Below are 24,081 nucleotides of genomic sequence, written 5' to 3'. Positions count from 1 at the left end.
TACTTAAAACTGTCAAACTGACCCATCAAAAGTTGGTAGGCGGAACCTAACGCCTGATTGGTTACCCTCTGCATCAAGCCAAGACAAATCAATTCCGGATAATGTCAGCAGGTCCTGCTTCTACATCCTCTGCTAAGTTTAAAATGTCTCTAACCAACTCCCTGGAAAGTTCACGGAGATCCTCCATTGTCTCTATCCAGGTTGGCCTACTCTACTTCAGACCAAAGCAATGGATCAGACTAGATTCGCGTTAGCCCCGCCCACTGACTTTGATGGGTCAGTTTGACAGTTTTAAGTAATTCATGAATCACTGCAATGCAGGATCATGAAATGTAAATGTAAATAGTGAAATAATTATATATGTATTTTACATAAAATGAATCGGTATTTGAATTAATTAATGATACATTTAATTACACATTTATGTATTTAATTCTAATTTTAATTAATTAATGACACATTTAAGTAATTATTTAATGGTGTATTTATTTATTTAATTGTGGCACTTTTAGTCCTCCATAGAATAAGACCATCAATATTTATTGTAAAGGAGCATCAAGCTTATCACCTTGCACATTCACCACCCTGTGACCAGGGACGGCTTGTTCAATAGGGCGATATGGGCGACGCACTGCCAAACGGGAAAAGGAAGGGATTTTTTTTCTAATCAATTATATCACGGCAACAGCAGTTATCAGTGTTCACGTCTGATCTGCCAGCCACTAAATGTCAAATCAGGCTAAAGTCGTGCTTCAAATGGCCCCGCCCGTTTTTGGGGCGATTTCAGTCAAGTTGAAAATCGCCCAGAAGTCTCTCATAGCCTGTCATGTAAAATCTATTTTTTTCACATTTCAAAGCTTTCAATACATTCTCTATGGGTGTCTGTGGGCTTGCACTTACGCGCTTTCGTCATACGTGACGTAACGTTGAACGTAACTAAGACAATGGCGGCTACCAGCGTCTCTGTTGCGACCTGCAGTGCGGCGTTATTTTATGTTTTTAATTTGTAGACTTAGTTTACAAACATTCTGCCAACCATGGATTTCCAGTGGTTGGTTTTGGACTGATCTTGTTGATCGTGTACATACCCGCTACGAACGGACTAAATAATGAAAACGCTGCTGGCAGCTGAATCCCAATACAGCTGGGAGACTTGGCTGGATGAGTCCCGGACAGAGAAGTGGAGCCGGCCACCTTCACCCTGGTCAGAGCGGACCGCGATCCTGGTAAGAGAGCGACTCTGTACCCCGACATTGAACTGCTTTCTGTGTCATTGCGACCTTACTATCAATTCAATTCAATTTAAGGGCTTTATTGGCATGGGAAACGTGTTAACATTGCCAAAGCAAGGGAAGTAGATAGTAAACAAAAGTGAAATAAACAATAAATATTAACAGTAAACATTACACTCAGAAGTTTCAAAAGAATAAAGACATTTCAAATGTCATATTATGTATATATACAGTGTTGTTACAATGTGCAAATAGTTAAAGTACAAATGGGAAAATAAATAAACATAAATATGGGTTGTATTTACAATGGTGTTTGTTCTTCACTGGTTGCCCTTTTCTTGTGGCAACAGGTCACAAATCTTGCAGCTGTGATGGCACACTGTGGTTTTTCACCCAGTAGATAAGGGAGTTTATCAAAATTGGGTTTGTTTTCGAATTCTTTGTGGATCGCTGTAATCTGAGGGAAATATGTGTCTCTAATATGGTCATACATTTGGCAGGAGGTTAGGAAGTGCAGCTCAGTTTCCACCTCATTTTGTGGGCAGTGTGCACATAGCCTGTCTTCTCTTGAGAGCCAGGTCTGCCTACGGCGGCCTTTCTCAATAGCAAGGCTATGGTCACTGAGTCTGTACATAGTCAAAGCTTTCCTTAAGTTTGGGTCAGTCACAGTGGTCAGGTATTCTGCCACTGTGTACTCTCTGTTTAGGGCCAAATAGCATTCTAGTTTGCTCTGTTTTTTTGTTTGTTCTTTCCAATGTGTCAAGTAATTCTCTTTTTGTTTTCTCATGATTTGGTTGGGTCTAATTGTGTTGTTGTTGTTGTTGTTGTCCTGGGGCTGTGTGGGGTCTGTTTGTGTTTGTGAACAGAGGCCCAGGACAAGCTTACTTAGGGGACTCTTCTCCAAGTTCATCTCTCTGTAGGTGATGGCTTTGTTATGGAAGGTTTGGGAATCGCTTCCTTTTAAGTGGTTACTATCTGCCCCGTGAGTTCCCCCAATTGTTTGTTACCGTTGTGTACTGTTGATAATCACAAGTTTACTGGAGAACTGAGACCAAGTAGAGACTTTGGACAGGGTGGATATGGTATAATAAAGGCAGTTTATTCAGAGGTAAAGATATCTGGAATCGCGTGCACGGACTCGTGCACGTGTGTAGGTCACCTAAATCATCAGAAAAATTGCCCCTCCTGAGAATTTTTTCAGGAGCCGCCACTGCCTGTGACGTTCATCATAACATACAGTATTTCATCTGTAGCCTAATAGCAAAGATTTGTATAACTAAACCAAGATAGACCACAGCCTGTCTAATGGGAACAAATGAGTCATAGTGGGCAGAACAAGTAAGGAGGTGGGCAGAGCCAAGCACAAGCTAGCAAGATCCAATTAGCGCGTTCTAGCATGCATCTGCATATTTCCGTTAGGGAACGCCACCTCTGTGAAGTGCGGGTGTGCAATAACTCAATTCGCCTTTGCACTCCTTCTAAACAACGCAATGTTTTTGTGTTTTTTGCTAACAGTAAAGTCTACAAAACCTAGTCCACTTTGTTCAGAATATATTCTAGTTTTGGGAACAGAAAACCGTATTGAGATCAAATGTTTTATCGGTGAGAAAATTTGCAGAATGTCGGCCAAAATCCACCTCGTTCCATCTTCTCCCACTGCCGCCAGTGGGCTTCCTCTCACTACGTGGAAACGCCAAGCGGATGCTTCACATTTATACAGCCGGTGAAATGTCAGTATTATTGTTCTATCTGTGCTAATAGATTGCATGCTTTCCCGAGTCGTAGTGGACCATACAACATACCATCGCGTGACTTCAAGTTTAGGCTACTTTGATATGTAAAGGAAAATCAACGAAGGTCTATGCATTTCCTTGAAAATAATGAACAACATGGAAGATGTGTTCCACGACGCGCTAGCGGAGTGAAACTAACCTTCCATGGAGTTGCATTCTTTTCCAGAGAACGTATAGAGCCCCGAGTTGATTATCCCTTTTATACTATGGCTATAATTTAACACATTTTACCACTAGAAATTTGTTCATTTGCAGGTAGAAATTTGTTCAACATCCACTGAAGTAGCTTGCAAGTTCACTAGATAGCGACAGTAATTGCCTTGGTAACCAAACAAACAGACTTGCTAGTTTAGCTAACCAAACCATCAGTCCTTGGTTGCTATTATGAAAATTGAATTCAACAATGCCAATGTTTTTCAATTCGACTTTTGCTTTCAAAAGCAGCTCAAACTATGGACATTCAATTCTACCAATGCAAATATACCATGCGTTATAGGGAAATAATGCACGCTCTAGAATGTCCTTCAAGCCAATCAAGAACGAGTATTTAATAATGGCATCATATAAGATGGTTATAGATCTGCACCAAAGACCACAGCCTGTCGTTTCCAATGGGAACAAATTAGTCATAGTGGGCAGAACAAGCAAGGAGGTGGGCAAAGCCAAGCACGAGTTAGCGAGATCCTATTAGCCCGTTCTAGCATGCATCTGCATATTTCCGTTAGGGAACGCCTACTCTGTGAAGTGCGAGTGTGCAATAACTCAATTCGCCTTTGAATTTCCTTCTAAACAACGCAATTTTTACAATTTGGCAAAGGTTAAAGTCTACAAAACGTAGTCCACTCTGTTCATAACAGATTCTAGTTTTGGGAACAGAAAACTGTATTGATATCAAATGTTTCATTGATGAGAAAATGTGCAGAATCCATCTCCTTCCATCTTCTCCCACTGCCGGCCACTGGGCTTCCTCTCACTACCATATTTGGTAGTGAGTGGAAATGCCAAGTGGAGGTTTCACATTTATACATCCGGTGAAATATCCATCTCGTTGTTCTTGCTGCGCCGGCACAGTGGATGAGTCATAATACCCATAAAACCTAGCGGTAAAACCCGGTAATGGTTCCAATTGTTTTTTCCCCATTCATTTTTGCATCTGGAATTTTAGAACTACTTCATATAAGGTCTGTGTTTCGTGTAGGCTTACCCTGGCGTGACGTTTTGATAGCCATGTAATTCTCTCAGACAAGTTCTCTATATATTTGCCTCAATTTACTCCCAAATTTTCTTAATGCTAATTAGCAACAGAGAAGACCTCAGCAGTAGATCAAAAAATCATTTTGCTTTACACAGCCTAGATAATTGTTTGTACAGTATGTCGACTTTGGTGTCTATTGCAGACCTTATGGCATTTTTCAAGGATGAGCATAAGAACATTAAAGGGGAGAGGACCACTATAAGTCTGGCCATGTGGAGAAGTGCAGCTATAGTGAGGGGCAACTTACCAGTTTGGTCAGGGCCAGCATGAGGAATAAAGTTTATCCTGTGTCGGTGAGTGTAGCTATTAAGTTAAGTTTGAGCATCTTAGCAATACAATGCTTTCTAATCAGCTGTCAACATTCTACAAGGAAAGAGCCACTTAATCAATTATACTGTATAATCATTAACCAGATTACCCCGGATACCAGACTTCAATGAGTGAGAACTCAGTTCTAGAACGTTGTCATTGATGAGAATGAATCTAAAAAATCTATTGACATTCAAAATTGACTTTGTTTAGACATCCAGCCTGTATTGTAGTTTCATGACCAGAGACAAATCTTCAAAGGCACAGTATTTATTCGGAGTGGTACATGAATTCACACAGTCTTGATTTATAGGATCCTTCCCACTATGATTGATATGTCAAGTGATAAAATCCCAAGTTATCAATTAAAAGTTTATGGAAAAACTGCACTTATCCTCATTTGAATATGACAGTTTATAAAAAATTCTACAGCTGTAATGTCATTAATCAAATCAAACTTTATTTATATAGCACATTTCTTACAACAAATGCATTTCAAGGTGTTCACAGTTGTTGGATGGAGTGTTGTCTGTAAAGTGGGGCACAGATAACGAAGAGGAGGATATCAAGGCATTCAAAATGGCTACAGGGATGGATGTGCCGGAGTCAGGGCTTTGGGTCACAGGATCTGGGATCCTGGGTGCCTCACTGGATGGTCTGGTGGGCACCACAGCAGTGGTGGAGGTCAAGTGTCTCTATGATGCAAGGGACCTTACCATTGAAGAGGCAGTGAAGTCGAAGGATTTCTATATCAAGGAGGGAGGGTCTTACAGCCTCCGTGAAGATCATCCTTACTGGCACCAGGTCCAAGGTCAACTCCACAGCACTGAAAGGGACACCTGCTTCTTCGTTGTGTAGACCACCAAAGCCTCCATCACCATCTCCATCCAGCGTGACAACCTCTGGCAGACTCATATTGCTGGACTAGAGGAGTTTTTCAAGGCCAATGGTCCAAAAATATTCCACATAGTTCATACACACACACTAGGCTCCCAGAATAGGTTATATTACATACAAGTTTTGAACAAAGCAGCCAACTAAAGTAATGTAGTTACATTTATCATGGGCACATTGGGAATTTATATCTGTGATGTTCAAATAATTTATTGCCCCCTGTGTCTTACTTGCTGAAGGCCCCAGTCATCCCTGCCTGTATCTAAATTCAATCACAATGGCTGGTCTGAGTCCATCTCCTCACAATTTCATTCAGTAGTACAACACAATTTACATTGCATTTTATCATGGGCATAGTGGGAATTTACAGTGAGGGAAAAAAGTATTTGATCCCCTGCTGATTTTGTATGTTTGCCCACTAACAAAGACATGATCAGTCTATAATTTTAATGGTAGGTTTATTTGAACAGTGAGAGACAGAATAACAACAACAAAATCCAGAAAAACGCATGTCAAAAATGTTATAAATTGATTTGCATTTTAATTAGGGAAATAAGTATTTGACCCCCTCTCAATCAGAAAGATTTCTGGCTCCCAGGTGTCTTTTAAACAGGGAATGAGCTGAGATTAGGAGCACACTCTTAAAGGGAGTGCTCCTAATCTCAGCTTGTTACCTGTATAAAAGACACCTGTCCACAGAAGCAATCAATCAGATTCCAAACTCTCCAAACTCTGGCACTTGTTACAACAAACGTTTCTTTCTAATACAATATTGTAACTTTCTATGTGAAAATGCAGAGTAATAAGCGACCAAAGGACAATAAATCCACATCGGAGGCCTACTCCCCACCAAACAACGAGACAGACATGGCGGAAGGCACAGGTAACAACGTGACACTTACAGAACTTACCCAGGCTTTGGGAGAACTACGTGTTGCTATAGCGGAGGATCTTAAGGCTACTATTGCTGAACTGGACACTAAAATCGAGAGCACCATTCGAACGGTTGCTTCGCAGGGCCAGAGTATTGTGGACCTTGAGAAAGCTTCTGAATTCAACGCTGTAGGCTATGCACGTCATTGCAGGATAGTGTGCAGAGGATTTCTGTGAAAGTGGTCGACCTGGAGAGCAGATCCAGGCGTCATAACCTTCGCGTTGTGGGTCTGGCAGAAGGGGTGAAGGCGGGCTCTCGCCCCACCGACTTCTTCGCCAAGCTACTGAAGGATGCAATGGGACCGGATGTTTTGGCTTCGGATCCCCTACTGGACCGTGCACATCGCGCCCTTGTCCCAGTGCCTGGACCGGGCCAGCGTCCTCCCCCAGTAATCATCTGTTGTCACAGTTTCAAGACCAAGGATCTTATCCTGCGCGAGGCTCGAATGAGGGGCAACCTGTTACATAAAGGGCACCCCTTTCGTGTATATGAGGATTATGCGCCCGATGTGGGAAAGCACCGCGCTGGCTACAAAGATGTCATGACCAAACTCTACAAACTCCATCTTCGCCCAGCCTTGCTCTTCCCTGCAAGACTAAGAATTACCCCGCCTTCCGGGGAGAAGATTTGTCTCTCCTCGGTTTTGGACGCAGAGAAGTTTATCTGGGAATATACGCCAATCCCCCGTACAGGTTAGAGTGCCTTGTCATTGTGTGTTAGGGTCTGCTCATGGACTCGAACCCATACTATACCATAACGGGTGAAACCGTATTAAATGGTCTCAGCAAGGGCTACCGAACATGTAATACGCTGAGCTGACCAATGGAGGGCGGTCAGAGCTCTCATTTAACATTCATTTCACTTTCATTCCGACTGGGTTTAGAGCGATGCCTGTTTGGGAGGCCTTCCAGGTCGGATCATTGACACTTTCGGATGGATATACTTATATTCCCCCATTTTTGTTTTGTTTCGTTATTTATTTTTCAATTCTTACATTATTCCTATTACCATACCATGTATTTATTGCTTGCAGGGGTCTGGGGGTGATGGTTGGGAAGGGGCAGACGCAGACACCTGGATAGCAAGTTGATGCTTTGTGCTGTTCTGCCTTTGTCATAGCCTGGCCCAGCCCTCCGTGGTGCTTGTGTCTGTGTAGGTGTGCGTACATATAATTATTATTATTTGTACTTTATTATTACTTTCTCTTAGCATTTTAGTATTATGTATGTGTATATTTTAAATTAGTATAGATTATTATTCTGGGGTATGAATGTTTGTATGTAGATGTGTGTGTATGGATGTATGTATGTGTATGCGTGTGTATGTATCTGTATATATTTAAGAATATTTATTTTATATGTATATTTTTTTGTATGTGTATGTATACATGTGTATGTAGGTGTGTATGTGTGTGTGTATGTATATATGTGTGTATGTGTGTGGGTGCACGTGTGTGTATATGTGTGTGTGTGTGTATATATATATATACGCACGACTACAGTGGGGAAAAAAAAGTATTTAGTCAGCCACCAATTGTGCAAGTTCTCCCACTTAAAAAGATGAGAGGCCTGTAATTTTCATCATAGGTACACGTCAACCATGACAGACAAAATGAGAAAAAGAAATCCAGAAAATCACATTATAGGATTTTTAATGAATTTATTTGCAAATTATGGTGGAAAATAAGTATTTGGTGAATAACAAAAGTTTCTCAATACTTTGTTATATACCCTTTGTTGACAATGACACAGGTCAAACGTTTTCTGTAAGTCTTCACAAGGTTTTCACACACTGTTGCTGGTATTTTGGCCCATTCCTCCATGCAGATCTCCTCTAGAGCAGTAATGTTTTGGGGCTGTCGCTGGGCAACACGGACTTTCAACTCCCTCCAAAGATTTTCTATGGGGTTGAGATCTGGAGACTGGCTAGGCCACTCCAGGACCTTGAAATGCTTCTTACGAAGCCACTCCTTCGTTGCCCGGGCGGTGTGTTTGGGATCATTGTCATGCTGAAAGACCCAGCCACGTTTCATCTTCAATGCCCTTGCTGATGGAAGGAGGTTTTCACTCAAAATCTCACGATACATGGCCCCATTCATTCTTTCCTTTACACGGATCAGTCGTCCTGGTCCCTTTGCAGAAAAACAGCCCCAAAGCATGATGTTTCCACCCCCATGCTTCACAGTAGGTATGGTGTTCTTTGGATGCAACTCAGCATTCTTACTCCTCCAAACACGACGAGTTGAGTTTTTACCAAAAAGTTCTATTTTGGTTTCATCTGACCATATGACATTCTCCCAATCCTTTTCTGGATCATCCAAATGCACTCTAGCAAACTTCAGACGGGCCTGGACATGTACTGGCTTAAGCAGGGGGACACGTCTGGCACTGCAGAATTTGAGTCCCTGGCGGCGTAGTGTGTTACTGATGGTAGGCTTTGTTACTTTGGTCCCAGCTCTCTGCAGGTCATTCACTAGGTCCCCCCGTGTGGTTCTGAGATTTTTGCTCACCGTTCTTGTGATCATTTTGACCCCACGGGGTGAGATCTTGCGTGCAGCCCCAGATCGAGGGAGATTATCAATGGTCTTGTATGTCTTCCATTTCCTAATAATTGCTCCCACAGTTGATTTCTTCAAACCAAGCTGCTTACCTATTGCAGATTCAGTCTTCCCAGCCTGGTGCAGGTCTACAATTTTGTTTCTGGTGTCCTTTGACAGCTCTTTGGTCTTGGCCATAGTGGAGTTTGGAGTGTGACTGTTTGAGGTTGTGGACAGGTGTCTTTTATACTGATAACAAGTTCAAACAGGTGCCATTAATACAGGTAATGAGTGGAGGACAGAGGAGCCTCTTAAAGAAGAAGTTACAGGTCTGTGAGAGCCAGAAATCTTGCTTGTTTGTAGGTCACCAAATACTTATTTTCCACCATAATTTGCAAATAAATTCATTAAAAATCCTACAATGTGATTTTCTGGATTTTTTTTTCTCAATTTGTCTGTCATAGTTGACGTGTACCTATTATGAAAATTACAGGCCTCTCATCTTTTTAAGTGGGAGAACTTGCACAATTGGTGGCTGACTAAATAATTTTTTCCCCCACTGTGTGTGTGTGTGTGTGTGCGTATGTATGTAGGTATGCACATGTATGTATGTGTATGTGTGCACAAATGTATATATATAAATCACAATTTTTTTTACATTATTTAAAAATTATTTATTATTATGTATTTTTTTATTGGGGGGTACGTTCAATTTATCAAAATCCTTGTTCCCATCTCCTAACCCACAATATGTAACTGTACTGCTGTCTATGTCGGTTGCTGATGGTTTATGTTTAGACCGGCATTGCTTAGCAATAGAATCTTGTGATGATACATCTTGCTTATCTCAGGGATTGACCCAAGATTAACCTTAAGTGCGCAATATGTTTAAGTTGCAACTTATTCTGTTTAGGTTTATTAGATGCTAATTGAACACTTTAAGCGCGGGAGCCTCCTCAGTTCATATGTTAGTAGAAGTTCTAGGATAGTGAGAGGTGAACGTATAGTTGGGATTTTATTTTTGTTTTACCTCTTATTCGAGGTCGCGCCGTACTTTTTTGACATCGGCCAGACAATGTGTTTGTTATTTTTATTTTCATATTTTTTCTGTCCTATTTGTGTATGCCTGTTAAATGTGGGTTGATGGGGGGGGGGGTAAAGGTTGGGGAAAGTAGGGGAACAGGGTGGAGAGTAAAGGTGCTTGTGGGGGGGAGGGGTGGGTCGGATACTGCTCGGGTGTAGGTGCTACATATGCTGATCGTGATGGTTTGGTGCGCTTTCTTACCTTTTTAGTGAGTTACATGTTATGCAGGCCACCATAGGAACTACAAATGAGAGGAGGGAGGGGCTTACATTCACTTCCTGGAATGTCAAGGGTTTAAACGAACCAATTAAGAGAGGCAAGGTCCTAGCCCACTTGAAAGCACTTTCGTCTGATATTATATTTTTGCAAGAAACCCATCTCAAAAACAATTCTCATAACAGACTTAAATGTAAGTGGGTGGGGCAAGTGTATCACTAACTTCTCTGCCAAAACGAGAGGCACAGCGATTCTGGTACGGAAAGGAATTCCCTTTTTACATAAAACCACTATTGTGGATAAAGAGGGTCGTTATGTGATCGTAATAGGAGAGATCCACTCTACTATTGTGGTTTTATCCATGTTTGGCCCATAGATACTAAATATCTATGGGCCAAACATTGATAACCCCTCTTTTTCAAAAGAGTCCTTGCCCTGATTCCAGATATCTCCCATACTAATCTGGTCATTGGAGGGGACCTTAACTGTGTACTAGACCAATATTTGGATAGATCCTCTACCCGGCGAACCCCTACCTCCTATACAAGCGAATTCTTGAATACCTACATAATAAATTTGAACTTATTTGATATATGGAGGATCTCTAACCCTACGGGTAGGGAATACTCCTTTTACTCTCATGTTCACAATGTATATACTCGAATTGACTACTTTTTGGTTGATGCTAAACTACTCCCCTATACCTGTAACGTGAGATATCATGATATTATAATCTCTGACCACAGTCCACTCACCTTCTCCCTGAGATTGGGTGACATCGTACCAAACGAGAGGGTCTGGAGGTCGAATCCTCAGCTCCTCACAGAACCAACATTCTGTGAACATCTTAAAGACCAAATTAAATTTTTCTTTGATACCAACGACAACACAGAGACTTCCCCAGCATTATTGTGGGAAACGCTGAAGGTGTATTTGAGAGGCTGTATCATCTCCTTTCAGACTGCCAGGAGTAGGCAAAACAGAAGAAAATTGGTAGAACTGGAGGGACAAATTCACTTACTGGATAGGGAGAATGCTAGACATCCATCTATGGAGAAACATTAAAAAATGATGTCTTTAAAATTTAAATACAATCAGATCCTCTCGGCTAAAATTGCTAAATCTTTTCTCTATGCCAAGCAAAAATATTTTGAGTTTGGTGACAAACCACACAAATTACTCGCCAGACAACTTCGAAAAAATATGAGTGACCGAATGATTCACAAAGTCAAATCTGCATCTGGGGAATTACTCTCCTCCCCCAAAGACATCAATGACAGATTCCATCAGTTTTATGAGACTCTATATACATCTAAAGCGGATCCTAACCCCTTATTTATGCAAAACTTTTTGGAGGACTGTAATCTTCCTGCCCTGAAACAGGAAGACTAACTTCCTGAATAAGGAAATATCTCTTGAAGAAATTAGAGAAACAATTAAATCTCTAAAGAGTGGCAAGACCCCGGGCCCAGATGGATACTCTGGTGAATTCTATAAAACATTCAGCAACATGCTCTCTCCCTACCTGCACAAAATGTTGGTTCGGGCCAATGTGGATGGAGCTCTCCCATCTACTTTGGATGAGGCGTTTATTACAGTTATACATAAGAAGGGTAAAGATCCGGACGAGGTAGGGTCATACAGACCAATATCCCTCCTTAATACAGACCAAAAGATTTTAGCAAAAACTCTGGCTAACAGGCTTAGCACTTTAATTGGCAAATTGGTCCATTCGGACCAGACCGGCGTTATCCCTAACATAAACTCATTCTTCAATCTCAGGCGCCTCTTCAACATTATGTATTCTCAGAGGTTACCTAACGTGGACCTTGCCGTTATATCTCTTGACGCCGAAAAGGCCTTTGACCAAGTTGAGTGGCCCTATCTATTCAAGGACCTACAGAAATTTAATATTGGAGATGTATTCATAAATTGGATCCAGCTTTTATATAGGAACCCCTGTGCGAGAATACTCACTAACCAATCAATGTCGCCCCGATTTAACCTTTACAGAGGGACAAGGCAGGGTTGTGCGCTGTCGCCTATGCTCTTCGCCCTAATTATTGAACCTCTCGCTCAAGCGATCAGATCTCATTCAGCAATACACGGCTATAATACTAAAAGATACTCTAAATAAGATTTCCCTATACGCAGATGATATTCTCCTCTATGTAACAGAACCCCAAGCTAGTATTCCAGCTATTCTTGAGGTGATTAATTTGTTTGGTACCTTCTCGGGATACAGAATAAATTGGAACAAGAGTGAATTAATGCCCTATACGGTTGCAAAACACCTCCTGGCTAGAACATCTTCCAGTTAAGTTTACTTCAGAAAAATTTATCTACCTTGGACAATACTCCTTACTATTTAAAGAGAATTTCCCCTCTCTGATGAAAAATCTCAAGGCAAACATACAATTTTGGAGAACTCTCCCAATTTCTCTGCTCGGAAGAATTAATGCCATTAAAATGGTCTTCCTCCCACAACTGCTCTACCTATACCAGAACATCCCAGTATTCATACATAAATCTTTTCATAAACAACTGGACTCTATTGTCAATCCTTTCATCTGGGATTATAAAACACACAGGATAGGTAAAAAACACCTATGTAAATCCAAGATGGAAGGAGGATTGTCTCTCCCAAATTTTATATTTTACTATTGGGCCGCTAACCTCCGCGCTGTTTTTGCTGGATGACGCACCCCCGCCATCCAGCTGGCTTAGTATGGAGCGTGAGGAGTGTCACCCCTTCTCTATTGGTGCTGTGATTTTGTCACCTGTCAATCTGGAGATGTCACTTTACCGTAACAATCCTATTATACATAGCACAGTACGAATCTGGAAGCAAATTAAAGTCCACTTTGAGCTTAGACTAATATTATTCATGCTCCCTGTTGCCAGGAATCCCTCCTTTGCCCCCTCTAACCTTGATAACACCTTTGAGCGATGGGGAGAGTTGGGGATAAGTACCATAGGGGATTTATATATAGGAGGGACCTTTGCTTCCTTTGAATCGCTGAGGGAAATGTATCTACTTACCTACAAATTAGAGACTATGTTAGAAAACACCTCCCAACATTTGGGAATGCTAAACCTTCCATGTTTGACGGATGCATAAAAATATGCCCCACCTCAGACAAACTGATATCTCGTCTATATGACGCTTTTCAATCTGTTAGCGCACCGTCTACTGATGCCATTAAGGCAAAATAGGAGGAAGAACTAGGGACTGACATTTCAGTGGCAGACTGGGAGGATAGCTTGGAGTATATCCACACCTGCTCCATTAACGCCAGACATTGTCTCATGCAATTTAAGGTATTACACAGATTACACTATTACAAAACTAAACTGCATAGGATATGTCCTGATACATTCCCTATGTGTGATAAATGTCAGGCTGAGCAGGGTACACTACTCCACTGCTTTGCCCTATGCTCTAGCCTGTATGGTTATTGGTGTGGAATTTTTGGGGTCCTCTCTGAAGTTCTGGAGACTTCAATAGACCCAGACCCACTTCTGATAATCCTGGGAGTGTCCGATTCCCTAAACGGATTAACCAACTCCCAAAAACAACTAATCTCTTACAGTCTCATTTCGGCAAAAAAATTAATCTTGTTGTTTTGGAAAAGGAGGGAAGCGCCCTCTACCAAATTATGGCTCAGCGAATTGGCAAACACTGTACACTTAGAAAGAATTAGATATATTCTGAACAATAAATTATCAACATTTGATCAAATCTGGCAGCCTTTCCTCTCTTACTTGGACCAGTCGGCGCTGTGAATTTGTACTTTTTAACGCACTCTCAATTGTCATATTGTAATCTACCTTTGGGCAGCGTGTGCTGGCCCCGCCACCCGAGCAGTCGGGAGGGGAATAGGGTGGAATAAGGGGGGGGGGGGGGGGGATAAAGGGGGGTATAAGTATAAGTGGGGGGGTTACATCTACCCTTTTTCTTTCTACCTATCCCTGTTCTGTATGTCTTGTAATATTTGTTTCCTGCCCAGAACTCTGGGTCTTGTTGTTCATATCTCTTATGTTTAGATAAGAACTGTACACGTGTCTTTCATACCTATACACCATTCTTGTGTGTGTTCAATCAAAAATATTTGAACGGAATTTGTAGATATATCAGCACAGTATGTTTGTTAGCCAACTAGCCAGCCAGTTTAAGTGGAATGATTAACTGACAACATTTAAATGACAATATTTCAAATTAACTGCCAACAAGAAAGCAAAAGGCTACCTGCTATCCCAGCATCACCCCTCATGCCAGAGAGAGAGATAATTTAACTTATTAAACCCAGAGGAAAAACAAAAAATACTAATGGGCGAAGGAGCAATAGCTCCTCTTGCAGCCAAATATGTATTTGCCTGCCATAGCCTGAGGGACACTGAATAACAACATCTGCATAGTAAGCAGTAACTTACTTATTATTATTGTTATTACTATTATTCATTATTATTATTATTATTGCAAATAGTAGTGGTACGGGTAGTAGGGGTGATGGTAATGATAATTTTATGATGGTGGTGGTAGCAGTAGTAGTAGTAATGATGATGGTAGTTGTAGTACTGATGTAATGGTGAGGATGACAGTTAGTTAAAGTTTCATTTTCCATGTTTAGCCTTTTATATTTATTATATTTCTACTATTGACTGTTACCATGTTATTGTTGTTATTTATTACCATTTTATTTTTGTTATTTATTACTTTTTTGTAGTTGTATTATTATTTACTAACATTTTATTACAATGTATATTGTATACATTGTTGCTTTAGCAATATGGACGCAATGTTTTTCATGCCAATAAAGCAGCTTGAATTTGAGAGAGAGCGAGAGAGTACATCTAAGGATGGGAGAGACATCAAATACCATAACCCACAGACTTGACTACAGTAACGGTAAAATAGACTGGGTCTGCTTTGGTCTATCTGCACATCTAAAATCCTACTATATGGATGGGACATTTCTGCTGGGATGGAGGAATTATATGGAATGTTCAACTAGATGATCAGGACAGTCTAGGGTACTATTTGCCCGAAGAGGAAAGTTAAAACCCTCAGCCTTGAGGTTACTGAGGAGGACCAACAGTGATAGGGGGATCGTCTAAAAGGGACTAACTTGCAGGGATGTAACATAAGGATTTTGGGCACTGGCCAGCAGACCGCGATTTCTACATTCAGGTCCTAAATGTTTGCTGTGTCAGGCTAGTTTGGCACATAGTATACTAGCCCAGTCTGAAAAGTACTAGACTCGGGCTAGCTTAATTTCCATCCCTGCTGACATGTTTAACTGACTTCACAGGTCATTTGATTAGTCTTGTACAACAGATGCACTCGTCGAACAAAACCGTTCGTGTTTTGTATGGGAAAACATTGAGCCCACAAGTCCTTTGTGAGCTAGCTAGCCAGCTAGTTAATGTTAGCTCACCGTTCGTGTAGTCACTTTTCCACGTGGTGACATGCTAGCTAATGTTAGCCCACTAAGGCAGGAATATTTAGCTAATGTTTAGTTACCTAGTTACGTTAGCTCATCGATCGTATAGTCAGACTTTTCCCCAGACCCCACAGGTGGTGACATGCTAACTAGTCCACGAACGCAGGGATGTTTAACGTTAGCTAGTTAGCACTAATTGCTAGCATGTCACCGCCTGTCAGGAAAGTCTGACGATACCATGCTGAGAAACTGTGAAACCAAAGATTTTTTATAACTAAACCTACACTACCGGTCAAAAGTTTTAGAACACCTACTCATTCAAAGGTTTTTCTTTATTTTTTATATTTTAAACATTGTAGAATAATAGTGAAGACATCAAAACTATGAAATAACACATTTGGAATCATGTAGTAACCAAAAAAGTGTTAAACAAATCAAAATATATTTTATATTTGAGATTCTTCAAATAGCCACCATTTGCCTTGATGACAGCTTTGCACACTCTTGGCATTCTCTCAACCAGCTTCACCTGGAATGGAAGGTGTTCCCACATATGCTGAGCACTTGTTGGCTGCTTTTCCTTCACGCTGCGGTCCGACTCATCCCAAAGCATCTCAATTTGGTTGAGGTCGGGGGATTGTGGAGGCCAGGTCATCTGATGCAGCACTCCATCACTCTCCTTCTTGGTAAAATAGCCCTTACACAGCCTGGAGGTGTGTTGGGTCATTGTCCTGTTGAAAATCAAATGAAAGTCCCACTAAGCCCAAACCAGATAGGATGGCGTATCGCTGCAGAATGCTGTGGTAGCCATGCTGGTTAAGTTCTAAATAAATCACAGACAGTGTCACCAGCAAAGCACCCCCACACCATAACACCTCCTCCTCCATGCTTTACGGTGGGAAATACACATGCTGAGATCATCCGTTCACCCACACGGTGTCTCACAAAGACACAGTAAGTCTCTTCTTATTATTGGTGTCCTTTAATAGTGGTTTCTTTGCAGCAATTCGACCATGAAGGCCTGATTCACACAGTCTCCTCTGAACAGTTGATGTTGAGATGTGTCTGTTACCTGAACTCTGTGAAGCATTTATTTAGGCTGCAATTTCTGAAGCTGGTAACTCTAATGAACTTATCCTCTGCAGCAGAGATAACTTTGGGTATTCCATTCCTGTGGTGGTCCTCATGAGAGCCAGTTTCATCATAGCGCTTGATGTTTTTTTGTGACTGCACTTGAAGAAACTTTTAAAGTTATTGAAATGTTCTGTATTGACTGGCCTTCATGTCTTAAAGTAATGATGGACTATCGTTTCTCTTTGCTTATTTGAGCTGTTCTTGCCATAATATGGACTTGGTCTTTTACCAAATAGGGCTATCTTCTGTATACCCCCCACCTTGTCACAATACAACTGATTGGCTGAAACACATTAAGAAGGCACACCTGTTAATTGAAATGCATTCCAGGTGACTACCTCATGAAGCTGGTTGAGAGAATGCCAAGAGTGTGCAAAGCTGTCATCAAGGCAAAGGGTGGCTATTTGAAGAATCTCAAATGTAAAATCTATTTTGATTTGTTTAACACTTTTTTGGTTACTACATGATTCCATATGTGTTATTTCATAGTTTTGATGTGTTAACTGTTATTCTACAATGTAGAAAATAGTAAAAAATTAAGAAATGAGTAGGTGTTCTAAAACTTTTGACCGGTAGTGTATCTGTGGTGCAACGTTTGGTAATGTAGCCAACTAGCAAACCAAGGTGCCTAACTAGCTATACCCTTGCGCTGGTGGGCTAACGTTAGCTAGCTATTCACCACATGAAAAAGTATTACTACACAAACCCTGAGCTAACGTTAACTAGCTGGCTAGCTCATAAAGACCTTGTCAATAATAAAGTCACAACAGTCATTATGCTGGTTTTCTTTTTATTTGTAAGGAAGGTAACGTGCGTTGTACACGTAATTACAGTTGATGGTTATCTAACTAGCTAATATTCACAAGCACCTAACGTTGGCTAACAACAGATCTTTGACCTAACCAAAATAGATTGTTACCAGCTAGCAAACAGGGCTTACCTTATCACACAGTTCCAGCGACGCACATGTGCTTATCGGAGTAGTGGTTACAATCCGCTACATAGCACAGAACCATCCTAGCTTCAGATCGACGGAAAGCTAGTTCACTACAAATGCCAGAGGGATGACATCAAAGCTTGCAACAGGATGTCTAGTTCTGTATGATAGCCACATTAGCGGCTAATTAGCATTTCATTTTTGGGGGGTAAATACAGGCAAATATATTGATAAAACATTTTACATTTTAGTCATTTTAGCAGACGCTCTTATCCAGAGCGACTTACAGTTAGTGAGTTTATTTTTATTTTTCATACTGGCCCCCCGTGGGAATCGAACCCACAACCCTGGCATTGCAAACGCCATGCTCTACCAACTGAGCTACATCCCTGCCGGCCATTCCCTCCCTTACCCTGGACGACACTGGGCCAATTGTGCGCCGCCCCATGGGTCTCCCGGTCGCGGCCGGCTAGGACAGAGCCTGGACTCGAACCAGGATCTCTAGTGACACAGCTAGCACTGCGATGCAGTGCCTTAGACCACTGCACCACTCGGGAGGCCCAAGTTACCTTGTCCGAGAGAGATTTGCGCGGTTATCAAAACGTCACGCCAGGTTAAGCCTACACGAAACTCAGATCTTATATGAAGTAGTTCTAATATCCCCGATGGCAAAAGTGAATGGGGAAAAACTGATTGGAACCATTTCCGGGTTTTACCTCTAGGTTTTATGGGTATTATGACTCATACTGTGGTACTCAATAATATCAATATTTGCGCGTAAAGGCGTTTCCACCGCCTTTTCTCGCATAATTAATTTTACAGAAAAAAAGATCTCACCATGTCAAACGAACAAATTGTCTGCATTTCATGTTTCCATCAGCTCAGTGGTGACTTTTTCATGTGTCAGGTAATTCATCCGCAAGAAATGGTTGGATGTGGCTTGCGAAAGTATTCACCCCCCTTGACAATTTTCCTATTTTGTTGCCTTACAACCTGGAATTAAAATGGATGTTTTGGGGGTTTGTATCATTTGATTTACACAACATGCAAAATAAAATAAAATTGTGAAACATACAAGAAATAAGAAAAAAAAACAGACAACTTGAGCGTGCTATAGCTGTGTCACTAGAGATCCTGGTTCGAGTCCAGGCTCTGTCCTAGCCGGCCGCGACCGGGAGACCCATGGGGCGGCGCACAATTGGCCCAGTGTCGTCCAGGGTAAGGGAGGGAATGGCCGGCAGGGATGTAGCTCAGTTGGTAGAGCATGGCGTTTGCAATGCCAGGGTTGTGGGTTCGATTCCCACGGGGGGCCAGTATGAAAAAAATATATAATAACTCACTAACTGTAAGTCGCTCTGGATAAGAGCGTCTGCTAAAATGACTAAAATGTAAAATGTTTTATCAATATATTTGCCTGTATTTACCCCCCAAAAATGAAATGCTAATTAGCCGCTAATGTGGCTATCACCCCCCCCCCCCCCCAAAGTCAATACTTTGTAGAGCCACCTTTTGCAGCAATTACAGCTGCAAGTCTCTTGGGGTATCTAGCCACTGGGATTTTTGCCCATTCTTCAAGGCAAAACTGCTCCAGCTCCTTCAAGTTGGATGGGTTCCGCTGGTGTACAGCAATCATACCACAGATTCTCAATTGGATTGAGGTCTGGGCTTTGACTAGGCCATTCCAAGACATTTAAATGTTTCCCCTTAAACCACTCGAGTGTTGCTTTAGCAGTATGCTTAGGATGGTCATTGTCCTGCTGGAAGGTGAACCTCCGTCCCAGTCTCAAATCTCTGGAAGACTGAAACAGGTTTCCCTCAAGAATTTCCCTGTATTTAGCGCCATTCATCATTCCTTCAATTCTGACCAGTTTCCCAGCCCCTGCCAATGAAAAACATCCCCACAGCATGATGCTGCCACCACCATGCTTCACTGTGGGGATGGTGTTCTCGGGGTGATGAGAGGTGTTGGGTTTGCGCCAGACATAGCGTTTTCCTTGATGGCCAAAAAGCTCAATTTTAGTCTCATCTGACCAAAGTACCTTCTTCCATATGTTTGGGGAGTCTCCCACATGGCTTTTGGCGAACACCAAACATGTTTACTTATTTTTTTCTTTAAGCAATGGCTTTTTTCTGGCCACTCTTCCGTAAAGCCCAGCTATGTGGAGTGTACGGCTTAAAATGGTCCTATGGACAGATACTCCAATCTCCGCTGTGGAGCTTTGCGGCTCCTTCAGGGTTATCTTTGGTCTCTTTGTTGCCTCTGATTAATGCCCTCCTTGCCTGGTCCATGAGTTTTGGTGGGCGGCCCTCTCTTGGCAGGTTTGTTGTGGTGCCATATTCATTCCATTTTTTAATAATGGATTTAATGGTGCTCCGTGGGATGTTCAAAGTTTTGGATATTTTTTTATAACCCAACCCTGATCTGTACTTCTCCACAACTTTGTCCCTGACCTGTTTGGAGAGCTCCTTGGTCTTCATGGTGCCCCTTGCTTAATGGTGTTGCAGACTCTGGGGCCTTTCAGAACAGGTGTATATACAGTATACTGAGATCATGTGACAGATCATGTGACACTTAGATTGCACACAGGTGGACTTTATTTAACTAATTATGTGACTTCTGAAGGTAATTGGTTGCACCAGATCTTATTTAGGGGCTTCATAGCAAAGGGGGTGAATACATATGCAGGATTTTTTTAAACATGTTTTTCATTTCACTTCACCAATTTGGACTATTTTGTTTATGTCATTTACATGAAATCCAAATAAAAATCCATTTAAATTACAGGTTGTAATGCAACAAAATAGGAAAAATGCCAAGGGGGATGAATACTTTTGCAAGGCACTGTAAATGTGGTTCATGAGAGACATTGGATGTAAAGGCAACAAGAAGAGAAGCCATAATATCTGAAAAGTTTACTCAAAGAAATCCCACATACCATACAGGTACTTGGTGAATGGTCAGTCACACATCACTTCATGACAGCATATTCTGTAGAGATTACAAAATAATGTGTCCAGTAATATAGATTCCCTGGAACCACAAAGCAATCACACACTTATAAATATGCACTGATATAGACAACAACATTTGTGAATGTATTTATAATCAAAATTATCTTTAAAGTAACTGTACAGTGTTTCCAGATTTCTATGAAATATTACCTATAATTAATTACAATATGAGTGAAATAGTTTTCCTTCTGATTTTTTATTGATTAAGTATGTTAAAAAGCAGCTTTTCTGTGTTGGAATGGTGTGGGCATACCCCAACAATAGGATGGTGTGGGCATATAAAAATATGAATGCGAGTAGATCGCTGATTGGCTAGCTCATCCTCCTCAGGAGGATGACATCATCCTCTATAAGGAAATAGCAAGCATTTTTGAAACGGTCTGTTTGAGATACAAGTTTGAGGTGGGGGAGTTTTCTCCAATTTATGCTTTGGCCACAAGTACGAGTATAGGGTGAGTCAACAACATCATTAGTTTAAAGAATATGAACTTTTAAAAGGGCGATTTTCACTGGACAGTTACTTTTAAGCGCATCCATACAGTGCTTGTTTTGTTTTGACAGAAACCTGAGCACAGCATACAGTAGGTGAAACATGATGTGCTCAGCCCTTATACGTCCTCCAGTTGTACCTCCTCTGCAATGTGCCGAGCCTCATCTTGATCTGGGTCTCCTTCATTGGCGCTGTTTTCCTCCTGGTCTTCACTCAACAGCTCCTCCTCTTTCCCTCACGTCAGTATCAAATGGATCCTCTCCCTGGAAATACAGCACCAATATTTTCTATGAACAGAAATTCAGCTCATACTGGTAAATGTTGTAGACCTGAAACCATTTGAGCTGAGCCCTGTTAAGTGAAGGACAACAACTGGAGTAAAGTGTAAAAAGTGAGTAGTTTATCTTCATGCATTTCTCATAACGGGCTTTTACACTGGCACTGTTGAGGATGCTGTTGGCAGCAAATACACTCTCCCTCTTCAACTGCTCTTTGTATACCTTGGAGAAAAGAGAAATAAAAAAATGAATTTCTTGTTACAGTACATTACTATCAATTCCAGTAATCTAGAAGTAGTTATGACTGCTCAAAAACATTATAAAAGGGTCAACATGTCACTAGATCACAAGGCATATGAGGTACTGTTTATAATGTGCTATATTTTATGAAAAATATTAATATTGTGCAAACGGGGGTTAAAACTAGTTATAAACTGGGTGGCTCGAGCCCTGAATGCTGATTGGCTGACAGCTGTGGTATATCAGACCGTATACCATTGGTATGACAAAACATTTTATTGCTCTAATTACGTTGGTAACCAGTTTATAATAGCAATAAGGCACCTCGGGGGTTTGTAGTATATGGCCAATATACCAAGGCTAAGGGCTGTGTCCAGGCACTCATGTTGCGTCGTGCATAAAAACAGCCATTAGCTTGGTATATTGGCCATATACCACACCTCCTCGGGCCTTATTGCTTAAACATACCACTTTGTTCTGTATGTGGCTGGAGGACTTGAGTTGGTGCTGGACAAAAGACAGGACTGCAGGGAGGTGAGTTTCACAGGCAGCACAGTGGACCATCTCGATCTTTCTCAAGTAGTCTTCCTCTGTCACCCTTTGTAGAGGCTGACTGTGATCAGAGCGACTGACTGACTGGATTGTGAATGGGGGACATTCGCCAGAGGAGGCTGGAGGGAGGAGCTATAGGAGGATGGGCTCATTGTAATGGTTGGAATGGTATTCATGGAACGGTGTTGAACACATCAAACATATGGAAACCACATGTTGACTCCATTCCATTTATTCCATTCCAGCCATTACAATGAGCCTGTCCTCCCACCAGCCTCCTCTGGCATTCACAATCCAGGGCATTTTGGGTATTCTGAAGAAAAGCCATACCTTTCATGACTTCTTTTGGGAGCTCCTCTTTGCGAGACACTATCTTTTGAAATGTACTCAACATGAACTCCTGTACAGAAAACATGAACAAAGAAATCCCCAATGAATACTAGGCCTAAGGTTGACATTCAGGTGCACAGAATTGTCAATCCAAATTCTATTCAATCGTTGGAGAACCCTGGATTTACATGCGAAAACGTAATTACTCACTCTTCATATTTGGCTTGCTTCCGGATATAGTCCAGTGTTTCATGATGAGAGGCCCCTCCAATATCTTAATAAAACATATTTGTGTCACTATTTTTGATGACGAAATTAACTCTGTGATGATTTGAATAGTACCAGTCAAATAGCCTAACTATGATGAAACACGCTAATTGCCTAAATTAGGCTACATGCGTACCCAGCAACTGGGCTGATTGACACAACTGAACACCTGTGGGGGAGGGCGGGACCCCGCGTATTTTTGACTGCATTATTTGCTATATGGACTAAAAACAACCAATTACGTTTTATTTGAAGAGAAACATATCTAAATAACAGTAGTGTCAGTGAAGTAAGATTTTAAAAAATATTAGAAAGTTCGCGGTTTTGCCATGTAAATAGGCCTTTCTACGAGGAAATAACCTGTATTAACGTTATCTGCCCACACGGTGGCAGTCCGAGACCACTAGGCCTACGCTCCATCAGGGACTCTAATAGACTTTTCATATGTTGCATCCTCATTCCCAAGAGAAAGCAGAAGTGCACATCTGAGAACCCCATTCAAAACAGATCGATAAACGGATAATTAATTGAAATAATAAAAAGTAATATTGGTATCTACTGTAAGTGTCAAAGATGAAACAGGTCCAAAATATATTTCATTGTGTTTATTGTTCATCGAAAAAAATATCTTGCCTGTAATACATGATCTGAAAATTTAATTGACAGGTAGGCCTAACCAGGAGGAATTTGATCAGGAGTGGTTTGAAAGTGCTGCAGGGATTACATTGTTATCGTCCATCATAATGGCATTAATCGTTGTCAGGTACACAGTGTGGTTGGTATAATAATAATATTACACAATGTACAGTTGTCAACACAAATAGGATTGCATAACCTGGAATGGTCTGTTAGGAAGGAAGTATGTAGTTGTACCTAATATATTTTTGGTGGTGGTGTAGCTTGTGTTAGTTTAACAGATATAGAAGAGAAACATTAGAATATCAGATGGTTAAAAGACAAAATATTATATTCAAATGTTTAAAATAATAATTTCAAAAACTAAAATGCAATTGTTGTAATTCAGCAACTGTGGAAATACTCCCTGTTTAAAACTATACAGTACTAAACAAAAACAAAAGGACAAGGGCTTCATATGAGACCCCCTTATTATATCTGTTGTTTCCAAAAAAAATCATATTATTTG

Source organism: Coregonus lavaretus (assembly GCF_964263955.1).
Source record: "Coregonus lavaretus genome assembly, chromosome: 6".
Classification (NCBI taxonomy): domain Eukaryota; kingdom Metazoa; phylum Chordata; class Actinopteri; order Salmoniformes; family Salmonidae; genus Coregonus; species Coregonus lavaretus.
The sequence above is the reverse complement of the archived record's forward strand: the minus strand, read 5'-3'. Positions refer to the sequence as shown.